This window comes from Schistocerca americana, chromosome 5, assembly GCF_021461395.2.
Source record: "Schistocerca americana isolate TAMUIC-IGC-003095 chromosome 5, iqSchAmer2.1, whole genome shotgun sequence".
Lineage (NCBI taxonomy): Eukaryota > Metazoa > Arthropoda > Insecta > Orthoptera > Acrididae > Schistocerca > Schistocerca americana.
This window is the reverse complement of record NC_060123.1, coordinates 162,634,846-162,658,446: the sequence shown is the minus strand read 5'-3', so window position 1 is coordinate 162,658,446 and position 23,601 is coordinate 162,634,846.

Here is a 23,601-nt window from a genome sequence, read left to right as displayed (position 1 = left end):
CGTGCGTCGTACGCGAGAACCGGGAGGAACAGTCCGGATGGAACATGAATCTGGCGCTGACCAGGCAGCAGAAGGTGGCTTTTCGGCGAAAGCTACAGTATTACTGTTTGGAATCAGAACCGTTATGGATGAGCGTGTGCTTGGCCCTACTAATATGGAGGGAATGGGAAACGACTACCAGGCCACAGTGCTCGAATTCTGCAACTGAAACTCCTGGAAGAGGAGCAGTATTTCTATGTAGTTACATCTGGATCTGCAGCTGAGATTTACGGATCGTTCTTCAAAGTTCGTTCTTGAGGGTGTTCAACATTCGCCGTTTACTGTGGGCGTTTTGTGCAGAAGTATTCCACTAATCAATTTTACATTGTCTGAGGCTCTTGAAACATAAGATCACACCGTGTCTCATTAGGGTGTAACCATTTCCAGAACTGTGCGTTACCGAATTTCCGTTACGATAAAGCATAGTAATGTAAAGGCTGTAAAATCATCGAAAAACTTAGGAATTACAGTTATCAATAATTCAATTTGGAACGATCACACAGATAGTATTGTGGGGAAAGGAAACCAAAGACTGCAATTTATTTTCAGGAGTCTTATAAAATGCAATAGGTCTACTACAGACACTGCTTACGCCTCGTTTGTCCGCCCTCTTTTAAGGGGTTACTGTGCTGTGTGGGATTCACATCAGATGGGACAGAGAGAGGACATCGAGAAAGATCAAATAAGGGCAGATAGTCTTGCATTATCACGAAATAAGAGAGAGAGTGCCACGGGCATGATACCTGAATTGTGTTAGTAATCATTAAAACAAAGGTGGCAGGATTTTCTCGTGAAATTTCAATCACCAACATTCTCCTCGGATTGCAGAAATTTTTGTTGGCACCCCCCTACATAGTGAGAAATGATCATCATTATAACATATGGGAAATCAGGGCTCTCATAGAAATATTGAGGTGCTTGGTTTTTCGCTCGTGCCATTCGAGAAAGTAATGGTGGAGAAATACCTTGAAGGTGGTTCGATGAACCCTCTGCCAGGCACTTAATTGTCAGCTGCAGAGTAATCACGTAGATTTAGATGTAGATGGGTAGCAGAGATGTGTTTCACAGTAGCGAGGACGAGTAAGTGCTCATAGATCTTAAGGTATGCGCTTTAGAACCCATGTGTACTAAACATCTTTTTCTTGTTTGGTCCATACTAGTACTTCTGAAAATATGGAAATAAGGAGACGCAATAAAATTTTTATTGCATTTTCTTGTTTAAGTGAAATTATTTTCAATTATCTTTAAGAGTAAATGTAATAGTCTACCCGTGAAATATGTTATTTGTAATGGCTAATAAGAAGAAAGGGCTTAAGTAAGTAAAATATAAAATCCTAGAGTTGCAATGTTAGTTCGTCGGAGAAATGTGTGGAATGATGGGACTTTCTCTCTAAATTAATACTCGTTTTTGTCTATTATCCATCTTCTTTCCCTTCCTTCTTTTAACTTTCCTCCTCCCGGCTTTGTGCTGTTGTGACGTTAAATTAATGTACAAGTTTTTAAACAATAATTATCATAAAATTTATTCATACGTTGTGTAACAGTTCTTTTTATTTTATACTAATGATACTCTTTGTGTTATTAGCAGGTGCTTTAGTGCAAAGGCGGTTGAGTCTTATATTGTATGGACGGAAATAATCGGCTTGGGCGAAGTTTACTTGGCCGCCATTCCGGTCTTGTCATTGAGATAGCTACGGACTGTAGTTATTAATCATTACCTCCTCGTTTTTTAGCTTGCGCAGTCCAATTTTGCAGCGTGAACAATATTGACGCACTTGAGAGACTGAAAAGTTGTCAGAGTTGTGAAACTATGAAACCAAACCAGATATTCGACTAACACTTAATATTACATACAGGTTTATAACTTTTAAGTACTCGTAAATCTGTATCTCAGGTTTTGGAAAGCTAAACTGGCGACCACTGTGCATGTAATTTTATATCAAAATGTATGTTCTTCATGACTGCTTCTTTTCCCATGTACGCCGAAGATAAATAGTGCGTTGTTTATATGGTGTGTGCTCCTGAAGCGATGAAAACTCATTCGTTTTAAAAGAGAACGAAATAGATTTAAAAAAGGCATGAAATAAGGAGAAATTTCAAGTGACATATTTTTGCGAAGACATCGCTGTTAGCAACTACAGCACAATGTAAGACAATACATATCTTATTCATCAGTAAATACTAGTGCTGGGTTTAGTAGCAATAGAATCCCTTGTTTGAGGTTTTTAAATTGGAAGAATTAATCATTTCAATTTTTTTTATTATTACGTAATTGTTCCACATATTGCAAAGAAGACCACGACGTAGCGGATGACCGTAATTACGCACTCGCAACTTGCAACAGTGGCCTGCAATTGTCTTTCAGAGAAGTACTTTATAGTGTAGAGCTCAGATATCTTTATAGCAACCGAATGTTGAGTTCGAGCTGTCTGAGTGTGCTAGCGAAAGATGTACGTATTTCGTTTCTTGACTAATCGCAATACGGCTGACACCTGATGTCACCAGATCACAAAATGAAAACTTTTTGATTCTGAATCCGCATCAGACTCTTACATCGCTTGTTGATATAAAGTTCAAAGCCATAAATAAGTTAAGAATTCTTTATCACAAAAAGACCGACTGAAATTAGTGTGCCTAACTACAAGTTTCGTGTTCTGAGATCAGAGTTCTGCATCCGAGTAGTATAGAGACTACTGTCAGAGCTGCGTGTAAATAACATCTGTGAGCTGTTTACGTGTTAGCTGTAATGGGAGGAGCAATAGTTTCGATGAACTGCATTGCATTTAGTACGGTTTTATCGAGAAAACAATTCTTTATTGTGGCCTCTTCAATCCCGCAAACTAAATCTGATCATTAACCAAAGGGAGAATACGCCACTGTAGATATAAATGAGATGATGGCAGTGACTGGTGAAATCACGTCGCTAGCTACAGGTGGGACTACTGCCGGGCCTGTCAGTGCCAAAACAGATCCTATCTCACTAACTTTGCTAAATCTGTATGCCATGGCTTGTAATATAACCACACTGAATCAGTAAGTAGGTATAAGTGAACAGTCTAGGAAGTGTGAGTCAACCTCAAGATAGCCTATGTAATCAGGTTGAGCAAATAACTAGGAAGGTCAGGAATCAAATGGTCATTGCTATTCACGTTATCAACAAGTGCCAAGCCGATCTAGAAGCGATAACCAACGTGATTGCAAACTTGATAGCCACCATTACAGGTATTATTTACTCTGTGGAGAAATTGACTGAAAGTCTTAGTGCTTTGCAACTACAGCAAGATATTTTGCAATTGAACCTTCAAGGTGTAGTAACCCAAGGAGAGCATTCCTCCACTGATCATGAAATAAAATAATATGAAAGTTTGAAGGAATAGGACGAACAAATAACTGAAAAATTAAATTGAGAATTACAGAAAGTAATACAGCAAATTATTAGCCAAGTGTGTTTTCAACAGAGCACCTCTGCACTAGCTGTAAGAGATAAAATATGACACGTACAGAATCTTTAATACAAGATTGACCTAAATTTCAAGAAAATGTCCAAAGTCACATTAATGATCAGAATGGTAACATACAAAACAAATTAAACACAGCAAAGAAACACATTAGGAATGATTTATCTCAGGCATATAAAGTACCTGAGGCTTCTGATGTTAATCGTAGTCCAGTGCCCAACGAAATTACTGTTGCTGATAAAATGCATTGTAGTAACCATATGCCAGAAGACCACGTAAGTAGGAGTGTGGGGCCATAAACAACTCTTTCTTTCGTTTTGCTGGAACAGAGTCTCCTGAAACATAGGCCGTTTCAGGTGTTAATATCGGAAAATAAATGTATACATCTTGTTATTTCTGTTTTATTAAATCTTTTAAGTGTTGCCGAAGTTATGGACTGACCAACAAATGGTACAATATATCACGGGTCTGTTGCACGGTGAAGCTACCCTCTGGGAAACTGCAACTGCTAAATATGGTTACACATATGAACAGTTTAAAAATGCCTTTTTGGTTAAATATTGTTCTGAAGGCATTCAGGAGAGACTGTGAAAATAACTATTTAGCCCGGAGCCATATATTTTCAAGCAAGGAAGATTCTTTGAGAAATATTGAATTAAGATTCGCTTCCGAGATGAACCAGTAGCCCACAAAGATGTATTACCAAGTATTTCGTATTTTAAACCATAAATTTCCGATCGACATCACAAAAAAGCTCCTGAATCAAACTTAAAGCATTTCTTGTCTCTGCTACCAACAGATTTAATAAACGAAGACGTTAGAACTAGCAATAACAATAATAATGATCGAAATGGCAGTGTCCTAACTGAGGCCACACTGTCATTCCAGCAGCACGGCAACAGTCATGAGAGCAACTGACCGCGCCGCTGGATTTGTCATTCAGCCCGCTGGCCCCTCATTTGTAGGGTTGTAGAGGATACGTGAACGGAAGTTCTCAGAACCATAAGAAGAAGACAAGGGCTGAATATAGGCTTCATCCTGGATATCAGAATAATGGAGCACGTCCCTGGAATAACCATATTAGCAATAATCAAAGATACTCCTGTGCACAAAATCAATTACGGCGTGAATGACACTGACAACCGAATACTGGATCGAATTGCTACGTTAACACTTAGTGGCGAAATCAGATTCCTGTGGTCAGTGTTGTTGACGTCACAGACGGTGCCCATCCTGTGACTGTAAGTTCAATAAACTAGACTTAGCCTCATTTATCCCCCCAGTGGTATAGCTGAAGAAAAAGAGGAGGTTACAGTTGATGTATGCAGGACTTTTCAAACAACAGAGATCCTCATGACGTCAATTACTTGTTACCATATTTCACTTCAAAAAAGATTAAAGGACTCTGTTCACACTGAGATCTTAAGAAATAGTTCCACCAAGTTCAGAAGTAGACAGTGAACAACGAGGTGAGAAAATACATGTTCAGTTAGGCACCGCTGAATACTTTCAAATAACGGCGGAGCAAAACTAAAAATAATGGTCAACAACTGTCGTCTTGCCCTTACGAAATGAACAACATTCTAACTTATCTCTGAGATACTCTGGTTGTGTTTTGCTTTATGAACCTTAATGCTATTTTATAAGTAACTGGAATGTACTGCGGCCTGAGTGACCGAGCGGCTCTAGGCGCTACAATCTGGAACCGCGCGACCGCTACGGTCGCAGGTTCGAATCCTGCCTCGGGCATGGATGTATGTGATGTGTTTAGGTTAGTTAGGTTTAAATAGTTCTAAGTTGTAGGGGACTGATGACCTCAGAAGTTAAGTCCCATAGCGCTCAGAGCCATTTGAACCTTTTTTTTTTTGGAATACTGGTGGCTCTGTTACTCAGTAGGTACACACTTGTTACGGTGAGTACAACCACTGTAACTTTCAGATTAAGTTTCTGAAGGGAATCTAAGTCAAACGACAAGGCCCAAATGACTAATAAGGTGCAGTTTGGTCGGGAATATGTAATGTTTGCAAAGGATACATGGATACACCTTACATATGGCATGGAATTCAACTAATGGTCGTGTAAAAGGTTGTGTAAAGATTTTTAAGAAATGAGTATGTAATAAAGAAGATACTGTCTCGTGTAAAACAGGTAATGTTTTCCATGTTAGCTAAAATGTAAATATCAGCAGTCTCAGAGGTCTCCTTGAATAAATAATCCGGTATCAAACGATGATATTAGTCTAACTGTGTTTACTGATAAAACAAAAATGAATACTCTAGTCTGTAGCATTGATCATAAAACTTCAAGTACAGGTCATCTGCATTATTTATGGATTTATTTTCCATCTATACACTGTGAAATAAAATAAGCTTTTTGTTGTGTCTAGAAATTCTGCATATTCGGTTCGCTAGGCAAACAATCAAACAACTCATATTAATGAGTTTTATTACAAAAAACAAAACAATACCTAACTTTTATGGGTGTGCCGCAAGCGATCTACAAAATAATCACTTCTCTTCAGAGTAGACAAATGCAAGTCTGTGCTACACAGAGACTCCTAACGAAGTCGCTAATGTCGACACTGCTGTCGAAGTCGCTAATCTTGAAGCTGCTGTTGAAGTGCCTAACCTTGACGCCGCTATCGAAATGGCCTCCACCAGTCGGACGCGGCGCTTATGTCCTCTTCACCTAGGGACCGCTGCTGTAGCATTGTCGACCTGGAAGGGGATGGGTCAGGGTGCGATTGGCTGACTTCTTCTCACAGCTGTCTTTTCTCTTTCGTTCCAGACTGGCGTGCTGGCGTTTGACTTCACGTCATAACGCTTTTCACGTCATGATATTCCTTTTGCGATACTGCAAAACGACTTGGCAGGAACGTCACCACTGTACATGACTGATGGTCACAAGAATTTGCGGTCACAAGAACAAGGGATCCAAACGGCCACGTGACACTACCATGTGGCACTACCCACATGGAACTAACAGACGTGGCTGTGGCGCATCGAACTGAATGTCCAGCAATACTTTTAGCAGTAGGTGAGACCACAGATACACAACGAACTGTTACAGGTGCTTTGTCTACAGCAAGGCTTCGTGTCAGACGCCGTGTAGCGTGCGTTCCGCTGCCCCAAACCAACACCATTAGCGAGTTCAGGAGTGTCAATCCAGAGCTCATTGGGGTGCTGGGTGGACGTCTGTTGCGTTTCCTGATAAAAGCTGGTTCTGCCTCGGTGCCAGTGATGGCCGTGTGTTGCTTACGAGGGGACCAGTGGAGGGCCTGCATCCAACCAGTCTCCGTACTAGACACAACGGACCTTTTTTGTTAGTCATCAGTCTTCTGACTGGTTTCATATAGCCCGCCATGAATTCCTCTCCTGTGCCAAACTCTTCATCTCATAGTAGCACTTGCTAAGTACGCCCTCTGTTACTTCGTGGATGTATTAAAATCTTTGTTTTTTTCTACATATTTTGCTCTCTACAGCTCCCTTTAGTACCATGGAAATCATCCCATGATGTCTTTACAAATGTCCTATCATTCTGTCCTCCTTGTCACTGATTTACAAATATTCTTTTCCTCTCCGATTCTGCGCAGAACCTCTTCATTCCTTACCTTATCAGTCCACGTAATTTTCAAAATTCGTCTGCAGCACCACATCTCAAATGCTTCGATTCTCTCCTTTCCGGTTATCCCACAATCCATGTTTCACTACGATAAAATGCTGCTCTGCAAACGTACATTCTCAGAAATTTCTTCCTCCAGTTGAGGCCTACGTTTGTTGCTGGTAGGCTTCTGTTTGTCTCTAGCGCCCTTTTTGCCAACGCTAATCTGATTTCAATGTACTCCTTCCTCCCTCCTTTATTGGTTAATTTGCTGTCTACTCAGCAGAATTCCTTAATGTAATCTACTTCGTGACCCTCAATCCTCATGTTAAGTTTCTCGCTGTTCTCATTTCTGCTAATTCTCAATACTCTCGTCATTCTTTGATTTACTGTCAGTCCATATTCTGTACTCACCAGAGTGTTCATTCTATTCAGCACATCATATAATTCTTATTCACTTTCACTCAGGATAGCAATATCATCAGCGAATCGTTTCATTGATATCCGTTCACCTTGAATTTTAATTCCAGTCCTTAACCTTTCTTTTATTTCCTTAATTGCCTCTTCGAGGTACAGATTGAACAGTAGGGGAGAAAGACTATTTCCAGATCTAATAATCTTTTTAATCCGATCACCTCGTACTCAATCGTTTACTCCCATTATCCCCTCTAGCCTCTTGTACATATTGTATATTACCCGTCTCTCCTAATAGCCTACCCCTACTTTTCTCAAAATTTCGAACATCTTTTACCATTTTACATTGTCGAAAGCTTTTTACAGACCGACAAATCCTGTGAACGTATCTTTATTTATCGTCAATCTTTGTTCCATTATCAAATGCAACGTCAGAATTGCCTCTCTGGTGCCTTTACCTTTCCCAAAGGTAAAATGTTTGTCATCTAACACATCCTCTGTTTTTTTCGTTCTGCTGTATGTTATTCTTGTCAGCAACTTGGATGCTTGAGCTGTTAAGCTGATTGTTCGGTAATTCTCGCAAGTGTCAGCTCTTACCGTCTTCGGAACTGTGTGGATGATATTTTTCTGAAAGTAAGATAGTATGTCGTCCGACTCATATATTCTACACACCAACTTGAACGGTCGTTATGTTGGCACCTCCCTCAATGATTTTAAATGTTCCGATGGAATGTTATATATCCATTCAGCCTTATTTGACTTAAGTCTTCCATAGCTCTCATAAATTCTGATTTTAATACAGGGTCCCATGTCTCCTCTAAATTGAGTACTGTTGCTTCTTCTACCACATCAGACAAATCTTCGTCCTCATAGAGGCCTTTGATGTATTCTTCTCACCTGTCCGCCCTCTCCTCTGCATTTAACGGTGGAATTCCCTCCCGTTGCGTTCTTAATGTTCCACTCTTGCACCTAATTTCCCTGAAGTTTGTTTTTACTTTCCTATGTCTGAATTATTCCTACCGACAATCATTTCATTTTCGATTTCGTCAAGTTTTTCATACAGTAGTTTCTCATCGAGTTGTATTTCTATATTCTTGAAGTTCCCTTAAAATTTATGTCTTCCTTCTTTCATCGAACATTTGAAGTATTTCTTCTGTTACCCATGGTTTCTTGGCAGTTAGCTTCTTTGTACTTATGTTTTGCCTTCCCACCTCTGTAATAGCTCTTTTTAGAGATGTCCATTCCTCTTCAACTGTACTGCCTACTGAGATGTTCCTTATTGCTGTATCTATAGCCTTAGAGAGCTTCAAACGTACCTCGTCATTCCTTAGTACTTCCGCAATCCACGTCTTTGCGTATTGATTCTTCCTGACTAATCACTTAAACTTCAGCCTACTCTTCATCACTACTAAATTGTGATCTGAGTCTATAGCTGCTCCTGGGTATGCCTTATAATCGAATATCTGATATCGGAATCTCGGGGTGACCATGGTGCAGTCTGACTGAAATCTTCCCGTATCACCCAGCGTTATCTAAGTGTACCTCCTCATCTTGTAGTTCTCGAACAGAATATTCGGTATTACTAGCTGAAATTTACTACAGAACTCAATTAGTCTTTCTCGTCACTCATTCCTTGTCCCAAGCCAATATTCTCCTGTAGCCTTTCCTTCTACTAATTCCCCTACAACTGCATTCCAATCCCCCATGACTCTTAGATTTTCGTCTCCCTTTACGTATCGCAGTACCCTTTCAGTATCCTCATAAAGTTTCTCTATCTCTTCATCTTCAGCTTGGATCTCGGCATGTATACCTGAACTATCTTTGTTGATGTTTAGTGTTGGTTCTGATAGTAACAACTCTGTCACTGAACTGTTCAGCATATCATGCTCTCTGTCCTACTTTCCTACTCATAACGAATCCTACTCTCGTTATACCATTTTCTGCTGCTGTTGATATTACCCTATACTCATCTGACCAAAAATCATTTTCTTCCTTCCATTTCAGTTCATTGATCCCTACTACATATTGATTGAGCTTCGCATTTCCCTTTCCAGATTTTCTAGCTTTCCTGCACTGGACTTGCACCTGGAGCAATGCTCTGGAACGCGAATCCGTGTGGCAGCATGAGCACTCCCGTGGTTGTACCACGCACCCTGACTGCAAATTTGTACGCCAGTCTGCTGATTCGACCTGTTGTGCTCTCGTTCGTTAACAGCGTTCCAGGAGACGTTTTTCAGCAGGATAACGCTCACCCACATACAACTTTTGTAATCCAACATGCTCTACTCTGTGTCGACGTGTTGCCTTGGCCTGCTCGATCACCATATCTGTTTCGAATCGAGCACATATGGGACATCATTAGACGACAATTGCAGCATCGTGAACAACCAGCATTCAAAGTCCCTGTATTGACAGACAAAGTGCAACAGTCATGAAAATTCATCCAACAAGATCACGTCTGTCACGTGTACAACACAATTATGCACATATACATGTCTGTATTCAGCATTCCGATTAGTTACAACGGTTATTAATGTACGAGCATTTCTCATTTGTACTGGCTTATCTCACTCTTGCATTAACCTGTAATCATGCGTTATTAATTACTTAAATATGTTACTTAGATAAATGTATTCCAGAAATGTCATTACTCTACATTAATTATTTTTTGGAGTTGCAATTTTTTCGGTCAGTTTACATGACTGCATCAAATTATGACACAGTGTTCTTTACTGTAGATGCTGTAGATGAATACTTTTGATGAAGTGAGTGGGTGAATCGTTTCATATTCTCTGTGAATTTGTTTTCCTGCACTCTTTTTGTCTTTGGAAAAAGGTACTGTCACGGCTCCACGCATGTAGGCTGCTGGAAAGATGCATGTGACACAAGTTTCCTGAACCGTATTATCAAAAATGTCGAACACTGCGTATGAGCTATATCTGTGTATAACGTATTTTAAGTGTAGTGTATTCACACCGTTGACACTGGAATGCGCCAAGAGCACGTCATGTTTGGCCACACTCAAACGAATGAGGCCTGCATTAATGCACTCACTCACAGGATATAAATTGGATTTTATTAATTACGTGACAGTTTCTCCGAACTCGTAGTTTACTTGCTACACATATTATGAATTTTTTTCCTTGCCCATGACACCATATATTTTTTTTAATCTTATTAACATTCATTCAGTTTATCTTGCCATTATATCAAGTTAGTCCTTGTATCGTATAAACCTTACTGTCTTTCAATGATGACTGCATATATGTCCCAGCTTTTCAGATTATCTGTCTGTTGACTTATGTATAAGTCCTTTTTGAGTTCTTAAATGTTCCACAGTTACAAAAATCGCTCCGACCAGTTATATCGTTTCCGAGTATAAAACTAAGCAATTTATCACAAGTTTCTTTCTCCTTTATTTCACTATAATGAATTCTTTTAATACAGATTTCCTGTGTTATTGTAGGGTGTTATCACTCCTTGTTTTCTCGGGTCGACTAGATTGTCGAGCTTTGTTTGCTGTTTAGATGTTGCAGTGGTATATGTATTGACAGTAGCAATACAGGTTGAGAAAATGCTGTTTCGGATTAGTATTTGTGGGTGTAGACGCCATCACACAGTATGTGGACGCAGTAGGCCGAGACCTGCTGTCTTAATTCTCCAGCACAGCAGATCCTAATCTACACATTCGCCTCTGTGTCTTGTAGCATAATGTTTACACACAACGCCTTGAATATACGTGGCGCAGTTATATCAGCAGGCATCAATAAAAAGGCCGTCAACCAGGTCCCAATCCAGAATAAGCAAAACAAAATCAATATTAGAATGGATTTTATTACGACAAACACACCCTTTCGCTACATATTATCTACTTTCAGAAAATACAATTTATATCATAAGCTATTTGCACTGAGAGGGTTATGCCACAAACTTATCCTTTAGAGGGAGACTCGATGTCAATCAGGCAAGTCTACTGATACAGAGAGGCCCACCAATGTTGTGCATCACTACTAAACATACCGATGAAGAAGCCTTACGCATACGCTGCCCAAGAGGGACAAAGAACCAATGTCGTTTTTCGAGCGATATCGTCTCTACAGTGGTAGTCACAAGGAGTGCTTGTATCAGCCAACCAGGACCCGGTAGTGCCCTCGGTGCTGCTTTAGTTTTAACAGTGTTTTCAAACACAGCAGACTTTACGTTCTGCAGTATTTTAGGCTATTTTATACACGACGTGCACTCCTTAGCAAAAAATTGCGGACTGTGAATGTTGGATCAGTCTACGCCCTTTTCTCGATTGGAACATGACTTGATTTTATTACCGCTGATGATGCAGCTAAAATGCTGCCAAACCGGTCGTGTTTAGAAAGAAAGGACTGACAGCTGAACTTGTCTTATCTTCAAATGGAGTATTTTCATAATATTTGTGGCTTTGAAAAGTAATTAATTTACCCAGATGAGCAGGTAGGGGAGATACGCTCTTTATCCGTACGTCTCGCATGTTTTTACTGTTGTAAATAATAAACAGAACGTATAGAATTCGAACTGAGGTATGATATTCAGTGATTTCGTTTCCCGGCAGATAACAGCGTTTTGGGTGGCGAGGCAGCCCGGACAGTTGTCCGCTGCACCACGAGACCCCGGGCGTCAGCTCGGCGGAAGAGATTCGCCGTGGCGCATCTCTCCACCTTTTCAGAGAAGTCTATTGCGTCCCTGTCGTCCTCACTATGTCTCGCAAGCTGCTTTCTTCCGGTCCCTTCAGCACGTCGGCTCCCAAAGCCCTCACTTCGCCTGACAATCATCTCGCTAAAACACAAACGCACGATTTTCAGCAGTGTGTACTGATAAAATTCTGTGGAGCTTCCAGCCACGTCAAATAGTTTAAGGACCACGAGCTTACTTCTAAGCTGAAAGTTCGTCGATTTTAAACTACTTGACGCTGCTGGATACTCGAGATAATTTTATCAATAATCCTTATTTAATTGTTCTGTTACAATATCAGTTAAATCCGAATTATAATCACTTAACTGAACAGCACAACTACGAGGGTGTGAAGTACCTAAGAGATTGCTCCCTAAAGAGTTTTGCGCCTCATGAGCCGTACAGTCCAACGGCATATAGTACAAGTTGAGGCTGAGATTTATTTTATACACAGGTAAGCGCCGGTTCCCTGTGACACGTGATTCTCTGGCGCCGCAGCGACAGCCTGCACGCGGTGCACTACAGCCCCTCGACAGGGGAAGCACTCAGACAGCCAGTCGTTGACAGAGTACTAGAGGCGCGCGGCTCGGTCGGCTAATCTGCACTCAGCCGCTGCAGCGTCAGCTGTCTGGCTCGCTCGCTATGCGACACCGACCGGGCTTCCGGTGTAGCTTGCGGAAAGCCCGATAGCCCATCACTGCTTCCTCCCCCGAGATTCTTGCCCGATCGATCATACATTTGCCATATCATACTTTCTCCGTACGGAGTGCTGACGCAACCAGATACCTGGCCTAGGACATACGTCACTCCACGGTGAACTGGTTTGTATATAGTACTTACTTGTACTCAGTACGTCGTTGACGACGCTCTGGTCTCTTTGACGTACTTACCTCGTATTTTGTCACCCTTTGTCCCCCCTCCCGCTTCCTGTGTAATGCTTATTGGGTGAAACTAACGTTTTCTTACATGGTTCACTGTTTAATCGCTGGAGTATGGTGCAATGAAGCTTTTGACAATGTTGACTGGAATCATCTCATTCGAATTGTGAAGATGGCAGGTGTAAAATACAGGAAGCGAAAGGCTATTTGCAATTTGTACAGAAACCAGATGGCAGTTATAAGAGTCGAGGGACATGAAAGGGAAGGGAGTGAGACAGGGTTGTAGACTCTCCCCGATGTTATTCAATCTGTATATTGAGTAAGCAATAACGTAAAGAAAAGAAAAATTCGGAGTACGTATTAAAATCCATGGAGAAGAAATAAAAACCTTAAGGTTCGCCGATGACATTGTAATTCTGTCAGAGACAGCAAATGACTTGGAAGAGCAGTTGAACGGAATGGACAGTGTCTTGAAAGGATGATATAAGATGAACATCAACAAGAGCAAAACGAGGATAATGGAATGTAGTCGAGTTCACTCGGGTGATTCTGACGGAATTAGATTAGGGAATGAGACACTTAAAGTAGTAAAGGAGTTTTGCTATTTGAGGAGCAAAACAACTGATGATGGTCGAAGTAGAGAGGATATAAAATGTAGACTGGCAATGGCAAGGAAAGCGATTCTGAAGAAGAGAAATATGTTAACATCGAGTATAGATTTAAGTGTCAGGAAATCGTTTCTGAGAGTATTTGTATGGAGTGTAGCCATGTGTGGAAGTGGAACATGGACGATAAATAGTTCGGACAAGAAGAGAATAGACGCTTTCGAAAAGTGGTGCTACAGAAGAACGCTGAAGATTAGATGGGTCAATCACATAACTAATGAGGAGGTATTGAATAGAATTCGGGAGGAGTTTGTGGCACGTGACTAGAAGAAGGGATCGGTTGGTAGGACATGTTCTGAGGCATCAAGGGATCACCAATTTAGTATTGTACGGCAGCGTGGAGGGTAAATATCGTAGAAGGAGACCAAGAGATGAATACACTAAGCAGATTCAGAAGGATGTAGGCTGCAGTACGTACTGGGAGATGAAGCATTTGCACAGGATAGAGTAGCATGGAGAGCTGCATCAAACCAGGCTCAGAACTGAAGACCACAATAACAACAACATGGTACAATGGTCTTGAGTAATAGAAGCAAATATCGATAGCTGTTATTTCTCATAGACACGAAAATGTCTTCTGATTGACAGGTCCTTAACCCATTGTTGCCCCACCCATCCCCCTACGCTTCCTCCTCCCCTCCCACTCACCCTCCTCCTCATCCATCCCTCAGGGAACTCCCCTCGACGATACAAGCACACTTGTAACATCAATTTCATTGACTAATGTTTCCCTGAAACAATTGTACATAGCTCTTCGTCAACACTGATCATCTAACACTTTTCATCACATTTATTCCATTTTTGCATAAATATGACGATGTCAGCGCACTAAATTCACATATAATGCCAGTTGTACTTTACATACATTGACGGAAGGAAATCACAACACCAAAAGGGTTGTGCGACATAAATCGGAGTTGGTAGGCGTGTCTGAAAGATGGTGTCTATTCAGATTTTGAGACATTCGCATATGGGTTGCGCTGGTAGCACCACTATAATGGAGCTAATCAGGTTTATTTTAATTACACGCTGTAACGATCTTAAGCGTTAATTATCTTTGAAATTATACTTGGTGAATTGATGTTAGTCAAGAAGGCCTTTGAAGGGACATTGTACATGAAATTGTTGAAATTTGACAGTTTCTGTTCTCTACTCCTTAATTTACTTTGGACTCTCCTGAACATTTTGGTATATAACACATTAAAATCAGACAATATTGTGAGACCTTCATATAATATTTTGAATGTTGACGTGTGACTGTCAAATTTCGCAGCTGCTCATATACTGCCACAGTTGAGCAGTCGAATCTTGGGGAAAACACAGTCTAGAAGGCTGTGAATTATTTTGTTTTTTGCCTACTGCTACGCCTCAGAAGTTGGCATTGCGAATAAACAAATCAGTCCTTTGTTTCTGATACTAGTTTTCGTTGAAAATAGTATGATCATCGGCTATTTTTGTAGTAAGCTGACTACTATTGTTTTTCATAAATAAATAAAATGACTAAGAGTAAAAGTAGGTTCAAGAAACGCAAATTTGTGGGTAACAGATATGTGAGGCCTGCATTTTCTTCTGAAGCACTTCAACACACGTGTGCTAGCAGTGAGAGAAACCATGATAATGCTTCTGAAGTGACTACGCCCCCCACTGCTTCGGAAAGGAGAGTAACTTCAGAAACGGGTATGTGCGGTAGGCTATGACGTTACGGTCGACGAAGCTTTCAAGTCCTGATACATTAGGTACACCTGTACCACCTCGTACAATTGCGACATATAAAAGAAATGATATTATGTACAACGTCATTATAGATTTGCAAAACCTTGGACAAGTTCTTTCTGAAACTGTCTCTTGCAGTCTTTGTCGTGGCGAAGTTAAACTTTGCATGTTGTGTGGTGCCGAGTGCCTAAAAATGCATTTATTGGCCTACCTTGCGACTCTTAAGGTTAGCAGTGTCTGATGGTGTTATAAGTTTTATTGGTGGGAACTATGAGAGACCTAAGGTTCTGGAGAAGTTAGGGGTAAGATTTGGACAGCTAAAGGAGTGCGGGAACTGGATGAGCTTCGTGTACATTAAGCAGTTAGCTGCTCAGCAAATGACAAAAAAAGGCAAGAAAGAAAACGAGGAGGCAAGCACTGAAGAAGAGACAGACTATGGACCAGAGCAATTCTAGTGTATAAAAGAAGCAGAAATTTATGTCTGTATAAAAATTTGTAATAAAAAATTTTTTTAAGTTCAACGTGTCTTAACTACATTTTTTGCAATAAATGACTCGTTTTCTAAAAACGTACTGATGGTATAGACATGAAATTTTCACAGCATGCCACGTATGAGATTTAACACATACGGAACTAGAATAATTAAAATATCCTGAGTTGTTTTGTTTTTATGTTCACTTATTTACAAAATTCTGTCAAAAAGCTGAGTGTTTGAAAAAAAAAAAACATGCCCCACAATACAATTTTAGTAATAACTCTAATTCAGTGTATCTAGAAAGGTGCATTCAATAATTATGGAAAATTGTAAGTTGGTGTCTTAAGAAGTTTCCAAGATAATGCTTCACAAAATTCGATAATTTAATATTGGCGGCACAGGACATACAATGTCCCCTTAAGGTGACAAAGAAGCCATTGTCAGCACCTTACAGGGTTTGAAAATTTGAATGAAGACTCGTATAATGGCTACGAGAAGCAGCATGTTCCTTCAGTCACACTGCAGAAAAACTAGGCAGGAACCTATGCACTGTACGTGATTGTTGACAGCGGTGGTCACGAGAATGTACGATCACAAGAAGACCTGGCTCCAAACGGCACATGGCACGAGTGATAGGCAAGAATATCGCCTTCTTCATGTGCCTCTAGTTCATCGTACTGCATCACCACCAAATTGAGCAGTAGTTGGCACCAGTCAGACAAAGAACTGGTACAAATAGGTTCCTTGAATGTCAGCTCCGAGCCACACGCCCTGTAGCCAGCATTCCACTGATCTCAAACCACTGCCATTTGCGACTTCAGTGATGTCATACAAGAGCCTATTGGAGGACAGGTGGACGTCCGTCGCGTTTTATAATGAAAGCGGTTTCTGCCTCGGTGTCAGTGATGGCTGTGTGTTGCGTAAAAGGAGGTCAATTGAGGGTCTGCAACCAAGCTGTCTGCATGCTAGACACGTTGGACCTACACCCGGAGCTATGGTCTGGGGTGCAATTTCATAAGACAGCAGGAGCTCTCTTGTGGTTATGCAACCCATACTACAACAAATTTGTACGTCGATCTGGTGAATCGAACTACTGTACTCCCATTAATGAGGAACATTCTAAAGAGTGTTTCCAACAGGTTAAGGTTCGTTCACATACCGCTGTTATAACGAAACATGCTCTAACGAGTGTCGGCATATTGCTTTGGTCTGCTCCATCACCATATCTGTTTCAGCATCATCCATTACCAGCATTAACCGTTTCTGTACCGATCAACCGAGTCCAACAGGAATGGAAGTCCATCCCACAAACTGATACCCGTCACCTGTGCCATACAGTGGAAACAGGTTTCCATTCCTGATTTCAATATTCTGGCGGTGATCCCGGTTGTTAATGGACGATCAATTCACATTTACAGTGGCTTGTCTCGCTCTTACGTTAACGTTAGATCTTCTAATCACTTAAAATGTGCTATCTACACAATGTATTCGCGAAATTTCGTTACTCTGTATTAATATATTTTTGATGTTACTAGCTTCTTTTTCGCCAGTCATTTTCAGTTATATGACATGGAGGGATGCTGTTGGTACATCATTTCACAGAGCTGCCACGGAAGTAAACATCGAGAATATGCACAACTTGAAACTAGAGGACTGGCGCTTGAAACTGTATGGGAAAGATGTCACCGCTGCAAAGAATTAGTACATTGTTGGTAAAAGATCAGTGATAAAAGTTATAGCAAGTTATGAGTAGAATTCGTTTGGCGCTGAACACAGACAATTGTGGAAACAAATCTCTGAGCAACATTTATTTTTGGGATCTGTGGGTTGCAGTCAACTATTTTTCTGCGCCTATTAGCTGCCGTGGAATCACATATTTAACCGTAACGTCTATAAACTTTCATTAACAGGAGAGCAGTCAATGCCATAGGTTGAAGCCGACGGACGTCTGTAAGAGAACAAGGATTCCACATCATCTTACAGGAAGGTAACATCGGCGTTCTCGAGTTCGATAAACGACTTTTCTTATGGGTTAAAGATACAAAACTAATTCTGACGAAAATAGACAACAGTGAGAACCAGATGGGAATTTGAAAAAACGAATCACCTTTCATCTGGATGACACAAACGCAGTGGAAAAACTAATGGACTGCAAGTGCGAATTATAGGAACATTCTTTCCATTTAAGAGATTTTAATCCATTTGAGGCATGTATCGCAGATAAAATGATTACCCATTGCTCTCTGCTGCGCCTATGCACGGTGTCCAAGGGATGTTGCTATAAACTTCGAGAGGTTGTATAGGATGTCTTACGAACAGAGCGTAGAAGCTGTAGGCCGTGGCGCCTGCCACTAGGCCACCCAATCGGCTGCAAACGTGACTTTGGACGCTGACAGAGAGTAGGCGGAACGTCTCGCGGCGTTGTCTGTTGTTCAGTGATCGCGACTGACTGCCACGATCGCCTACGGAGAACATGGCGCTAGCTGACGAGTAGAAAGGCCATTTCTCCTACGAATGTGATGCTCTGTTGCCTCTGTCGATAACCAGTTCGGTCATGGGTTTCCAACTGCCATTCATTTTTCTCCTGGGACCCTCTAAAATCTTCCTTGTATACAGAAGAAATTTAAAAATAAACTGCAGATGGAAACCTGTGACCGAAACCGTCATCCACACAATTATATCACTGTACTAAAAAAAAAAAAAAAAAAAGTCTTTTTCTGTCAACGATAGTTTACGACTAGTCACAATTTTATATCTCTTTTATGTTTCTGATATACTGCACCAAGCATGAGGCGAAATTCGATAAACAAGTTGACGTTTTAACGATGTTATAAGCTCATACATTAATTGAAGGTGAGATCCAACATATAACAGTAATATTTGCGTATACATTTTGTAGCATATATTTCACGTGAGAAATTACAGAAAATTGACAAAAAATTAGCCACTGTAGGGTAATGCACATCATGTTTTTCTTTTGTATAGTGAATCTTTCTTCTCTCGAATGATATTCCAGCAATAGGGTACCCACTTCCCTTCATAACGCCTTTCTATGATAGATATGTCTTTATGGAATCTTTCGACGTGGTCATCTGATACGTCACTGCAACTCCCTGTGAAGTAGTCCAGATGAAAGTCCATCATATGTACCTTCAAAGACATAAGTAGTGCCAGTGTCTTCGTAACTGCCGTCTGCTTCACGTCTGCTGTGCAGCGAGTTGCCTTAATTTAAGTATTAACTGTATTTTTCTTACTTGTCACTTCTTCTTCCATGTCTTTTTGCTTTTAGGAAGCTTTAATTGTCGAGTGCTAGTAATAATGTTCCATATATTTCGTGTTTGTTTTGAACACAGTCACAGAGTACCATTAGTCAGCCATAGTGCCAGTAGTGCTAGTGTTTGTTTTCAATACAGTCCAGAGACAGGTAGTGCTATTTTCATTGTTTTCTACAGGAAGTGGCAGCCGTCTTCAAGCTGCTGCCTTGGAGTGTAGCGGCAGATGGGAGTCTGGTGCGTCGCATGGTACACCCCAGGTGTTACATGCTTCACCCACTGTCCCTGCTGTCGAGACATCTTCGCGGGTACCGGACGCGGTTGGGCCACCCTCTCCCCAAGGGGAGTGGCGGTTTCAGCGGCGCTCGCGGCGCACGAGGCGGAGGGTAAATGTGGAGGCTGGCCGTGTGGCATCGCCAGCTCTGCCTGTGAGTGGACATGTGGCCGCTCCTTCAGCAAGGTCCGAGCAGACACACGGGGGGAGGGGTTTACTAGTTATTGGGAGTTCCAACTTTAGGCCGGTGATGGAACCCCTTAGGGATATAGCGGAAAAGTCGGGGAAGAAGACCAGTGTTCACTCTGTCTGCTTGCCGGGAGGTCTCATCCGAGATGTGGAGGAAGCCCTGCCGGCGGCGATAGAGAGCACTGGGCGCACCCGACTGCAAATTTTTGCTCATGTCGGCACCAATGACTCCTGCCGTCTGAGTTCAGAGGTCGTCCTCAGTTCGTACAGGCGGTTGGCGGAATTGGTGAAGGCGGAAAGCCTCGCTCGCGGGGTGGAATCACAGCTAACTATTTGTAGCATCGTTCCCAGAACCGATCGCGGTCCTCTGGTTTGGAGCCGAGTGTAAGGCTTAAACCAGAGGCTCAGACGATTCTGCAGAGATCTGGGGTGCAAATTTCTCGACCTCCGCTATCGGGTGGAGTAATGTAGGATCCCCCTGAATAGGTCAGGCTTGCACTACACGCCGGAAGCGGCTACAAGGGTAGCGGAGTACGTGTGGAGTGCACAGTGGGTTTTTTAGGTTAGAGAATTCCCTCCCTAGGCCCGACAAGACGCCTCCTGAGACGCGGCAAGGTAGGAGTAGGCAAAGTGCAACAGGGAATAACAATATTAATGTGCTAATAGTAAACTGCATGAGCGTCTATAGAAAGGTCCCAGAACTGCTCTCATTAATAAACGGTCGCAATGCCCATATAGTACTAGGGACAGAAAGTTGGCTGAAACCAGACGTAAACAGTAATGAAATCCTAAACTCAGATTGGAATGTTTAGCGCAGAGACGGGCTGGACAGTGAACGGGGAGGCGTGTTTATAGAGATAAGAAGTGCAATAGTACCGAAGGAAATTGACGGAGATCCGAAATGTGAAATAATTTGGGTCAAGGTCACGGTTAAAGCAGGCTCAGGCATGGTAATTGGATGTCTCTTTAGGCTCCCTGGCTCAGCAGCTGTTGTGGCTGAGCACTTGAAGGATAATTTGGATAATATTTCGTGTAGATTTCCCCACCATGTTATAGTTCTGGGTGGAGATTTTAATTTGCCGGATATAGACTGGGAGACTCAAACGTTCATAACGGGTGGCAGGGACAAAGAATCCATTGAAATTTTTTTAAGTGCTTTATCTGAAAACTACCTTGAGCAGTTAAACAGAGAACCGACTCTTGACGATAACATATTAGACCTTCTGGTGACAAACAGACCCGAACTATTTGAAAGAGTTAACGCAGAACAGGGAATCAGCGATCATAAAGCGGTTACTGCATCAATGATTTCAGCCGTTAATAGAAATATTAAAAAAGGTAGGAAGATTTTTGTGCTTAGCTAAAGTGACAAAAAGCAGATTACAGAGTACCTGACGGCTCAACACAAAAGTTTTGTCTCAAGTACAGATAGTGTTGAGGATCAGTGGACAAAGTTCAAAACCATCGTACAATATGCATTAGATGAGTATGTGTCAAGCAAGATCGTAAGAGATGGAAAAGAGCCATCGTGGTACAACAACCGAGTTAGAAAACTGCTGTGGAAGCAAAGGGAAGTTCACAGCAACCATAAATGTAGCCAAAGCCTTGCAGACAAACAAAAATTACACGAAGCGAAATGTAATGTGAGGAGGGCTATGCGAGAGGCGTTCAATGAATTCGAAAGTAAAGTTCTATGTACTGACTTGGCAGAAAATCCTAAGAAATTTTGGTCTGATGTCAAAGCGGTAGGTGGATCAAAACAAAATGTCAAGACACTCTGTGACCAAAATGGTACTGAAACAGAGGAAGACTGCACTGTAGTTCCTTCTCTAGATTGTCGCACAAATGACAAAATGGTAGATATCGAAATAGACGACAGAGGGATAGAGAAAAAATTAAAATCGCTCAAAAGAGGAAAGGCCGGTGGACCCGATGGGATACCAGGTCGATTTTACACAGAGTACGCGAAGGAACTTGCCCCCCTTCTTGCAGCGGTGTACCGTAGGTCTCTAGAAGAGCGTAGCGTTCCAAAGGATTGGAAAAGGGCACAGGTCATCCCCGTTTTCAAAAAGGGACGTCGAACAGATGTGAAGAACTATAGACCTATATCTCTAACGTCGATCAGTTGTAGAATTTTGGAACACGTATTATGTTCGAGTATAGTGACTTTTATGGAGACTAGAAATCTAGTCTGTAACAATCAGCATGGGTTCGAAAAGACGGTCGTGTGAAACCCAGCTCGCGCTATTCGTCCATGAGACTCAGAGGGCCATAGACACTGTTTCACAGGTAGATGCCGTGTTTCTTGACTTCCGCAAGGCGTTCGATACAGTTCCACACAGTCGTTTAATGAACAAAGTAAGAGCATATGGACTATCAGACCAATTGTGTGATTGGTTTGAAGAGTTCCTAGATAACAGAACGCAGCGTGTCATTCTCAATGGAGAGAAGTCTTCCGAAGTAAGAGTGATTTCAGGTGTGCCGCAGGTGTGCCGTAAGTGTGTCATAGGACCGTTGCTATTCACAATATACAAAAATGATCTTGTGGATGACATCGGAAGTTCACTGAGGCGTTTTGCAGATGATACTGTTGTGTATCGAGGGGTTGTAACAATGGAAAATTGTACTGAAATGCAGGAGGATCTGCGGTGAATTGACGCATGGTGCAGGGAATGACAATTGAATCTCAATGTAGACAAGTGTAATGTGCTGCGAATACATAGAAAGATAGATACCTTATCATTTAGCTACAGAATAGCAGGTCAGCAACTGGAAGCAGTTAATTCCATAAATTATCTGGGACTACGCATGAGGACTGATTTAAAATGGAATGATCATATAAAGTTGATCGTCGGTAAAGCAGATGCCAGACTGAGATTCATTGGAAGAATCCTATGGAAATGCAATCCGAAAACGAAGGAAGTTGGTTACAGTACGCTTGTTCGCCCACTGCTTGAATACTGCTCAGCAGTGTGGGGTCCGTACCAGATAGGGTTGATAGAAGAGATAGAGAAGATCCAACGGAGAGCAGCGCGCTTCGTTACAGGATCATTTAGTAATCGCGAAAGCGTTTCGGAGATGATAGATAAACTCCAGTGGAAGACTCTGCAGGAGACACGCTCAGTAGCTCGGTACGGGCTTTTGTTAAAGTTTCGAGAACATACCTTCACCGAAGAGTCAAGCAGTATATTGCTCCCTCCTACGAATATCTCACGAAGAGACCATGAGGATAAAATCAGAGAGATTAGATCCCACACAGAAGCATACCGACAATCGTTCTTTCCGCGAACAATACGACACTGGAATAGAAGGGAGAACCGATAGAGGTACTCAGGGTACCCTCCGCCACACACCGTCAGGTGGCTTGCTGAGTATGGATGTAGATGTAGATATTGCACCCCAGATCTTGATATGCTTTGAGCATGCCATTCATTATTGCTTTGTAGGTAGTAGCTCTTCTTCTTCTTCCGAGGAAGTTGTCTGACGCCACCTTGAAACAGTCCTACAGTCAAAATTTACATCTTCCTGCAGCTCCTTTATTTGTGGGGCCCCAAATACATCTTCCTTTACAATTGCAGCTGAAAGACGGGGAAATCTGGTAAATAGATATGCCAACTCACTGCCTGCTGGATCCATTGCATTTACGAATTGTTTCATTAGGACAAGTTAGAAGTGAAACAGCGGAAGTAATATATCTTCAGGAGCTACCAGACTTTCAAGCTGCGGGCCTATGGGGTATCGCCTCAGTTGTGCGGAAGTCTAGAAATACGGAATCAACTTGAGATCCCCTATCGATTGCGGCCATTACTTCGTGCGAATAAAGAGCTAGTTGCGTTGCACAAGAACGATGTTTCCTGAAACCATGCTGATTACGTATCAATAGATCGTTCCCTTCGAGGTGATTCATAATGTTTGAATACAGT